This window comes from Gastrolobium bilobum, unplaced genomic scaffold (genome assembly GCF_033153095.1).
Source record: "Gastrolobium bilobum isolate Gb01-03AN ecotype WA unplaced genomic scaffold, APGP_CSIRO_Gbil_v1 utg3122, whole genome shotgun sequence".
NCBI classification, from domain to species: Eukaryota; Viridiplantae; Streptophyta; class Magnoliopsida; order Fabales; family Fabaceae; genus Gastrolobium; species Gastrolobium bilobum.
In genome coordinates this window covers 232,994-235,174 of record NW_026897077.1, presented here as the reverse complement: position 1 = coordinate 235,174, position 2,181 = coordinate 232,994, and the positions used below count along the sequence as shown (strand labels likewise).

General features: G+C 32.8%; 1 non-coding gene across 1 annotated transcript; it reads right to left on the bottom strand.

The window, feature by feature from the left end:
* Nucleotides 1-1,523: 1,523 nt before the first annotated feature.
* TRNAA-CGC (transfer RNA alanine (anticodon CGC)) lies at nt 1,524-1,596 on the bottom strand. The gene has a single exon. It is a non-coding gene; the product is annotated as a tRNA-Ala (tRNA).
* Nucleotides 1,597-2,181: the final 585 nt, after the last annotated feature.

Sequence of the window (2,181 nt, the reverse complement as noted above, 5' to 3'; positions counted from 1 at the left end):
CCTTATCATTTTGTTTATTTATTTTCATGTCTTGATTTTTTTTCTATTATTGGGAAAGGTGCACCTGCACCGGGAGCACAAAAAATACGCTCCTAGAGATGGAGTTTTGGGGAATCTTTATTTTTTTGTTTTGCTTTTGATTTGAACATGTCTAGCTAAATCTTTTTGTAGTTAGGGATATGGATCCGATTTTAACTCTTACTTGATTTAAATTGTTTTCAATAAAAATCTTTCTCAATTGTTATATGTTTATCCTGAACCAATTGTTCAATTTCTTGTATGACTTGATCAACCACATAGGAAAAAGAGGGTTGAGTTCTAAATAGAAATACTTAGGATCTTAATCTGGACTAATATAAATATCAATTTGTACATGTTCTAGACATAGACTTGTGAGAGTTGCAAATTTGTGAAATTCATCGTGCATAAAACCTAATTTAAGAGGGGTTTCTAAAAAATTAGGATTATAATTAGGTTAAAGGATTAAATAAATAAGACATTAGAGATTTAACCAATTATCATTTAGATGATGAATCGTTTGGTAACACTAAAGTTGGAATTTTATTAAATTAATTTAATTTACTTAAGGAGGGATCATAGATGAAGTAAATCTTAGATGTATCTTTATTCTTGATTTCAAACCCATCTTTTAATTAATTTATTCTACTGTCATCTTTATTTAATTTTTAATTAAATATGGGTTATTTATTGAAACCTTTTGAATTGTCTAACTTAAATAAAAGTGATGAATTATTACTTGAATTTAATTTTCGTAAGAACGATACTTACTCATTATTTTATTACTTCGAAATGACCGATATAGTTGTGTTGGAAACACTGTTGTAAACCTCGACCCGGTGAATCAATCATCGGACCGATTCGGGTCAAGCATTGGACTGATCATGCATCGATCCGGTCAAATTCGGTCAAAATTCGGACAATACCAGCAAAACCCGGTCAAAACTGGTGACCCGTGACCCGGTCGGGTCATGCATTTAAAAAAAAAAACCAAAAAACTAAAATTGTTTTATTTTATCAGAAAAAATTGTAGAACTCTTTTTAAAAACTTTTTATAATTTTATTTGCTAGTGTATTTTTCTACGATGAACTCAAATTTCAATTTTTAATACTGAAACAATTTGCGGAATAATAAATTAAGAGAATGTGACATATGTCATTTTAATGTAGTTGAATTTGAAAAATATGAGTTCAATGTCGTTGAGAGGTATGTTTATGGAAATTATGAGTTACAATTTAAATTGACGTAATAATAACATGCATTTTTATTTATTTATATTTATATTTTTTATATATATCCGGATTAATTGATCCGACCAATAACTCAATACCTCAATCGGGTCGATACCGGATCGAGTTTAAGAATACTGCTTGGAAACAATCTTTTTTTGCAGATGCAACTCTTGGCCAAATGGCTCCCACTGCACTGCAAGACGCTGTTCATCTTCTCACGAAATTTCAACAAAAATAGATTTAGGATTTAAAAATTGATTGGAAGACAGAAGTGGAGGTGCGGGGAATCGAACCCCGTGCCTCTCGCATGCGAAGCGAGCGCTCTACCATATGAGCTACACCCCCGTGCACGCTAATTTAAGTAAATAATCGTATTATAACTCTAAAGAAAGAACATACAATTATAAATGTGTATTTCTAAAATTTGGACGTTACAGTATTTCTACAGCCATGCGTTAATATGAATAAATGATACTATCTAGACTTGAAAACCTCCTAACTCGTATGATGAGTTTAGAATAAAATCCTTACTATATTTGAAAAATAAAATGTATTAGATAGATAGTACAGATACCAACACTCTTCTCTTCACTGCTTCAAATAAGTGAGTTGGACTTGGATTAACTACCTACGGTAAAGATGACAATTACGAATAGAAAGACAAAGAAGAATAAGAAGGGGTAACATTTGTGGACGCATCCGGTGAATTCCTACATATGGGGCATGTAGCGTTCATCTTGAGCCACTCATCTATGCAGTGTGCATGAAAATAATGGTTGCACGCAGGTATGGTCCTCAACGTCTCCTTGGGCTCGTATTCACACAGGCATATTGGGCACGTGTTCTCATTGGACTTCGGTAAGCGCCCACTCTCACCAATAATAGTCTTGGGAAGTTTTTCAATTTCAGGCCCATTATGAACGAGGGCAC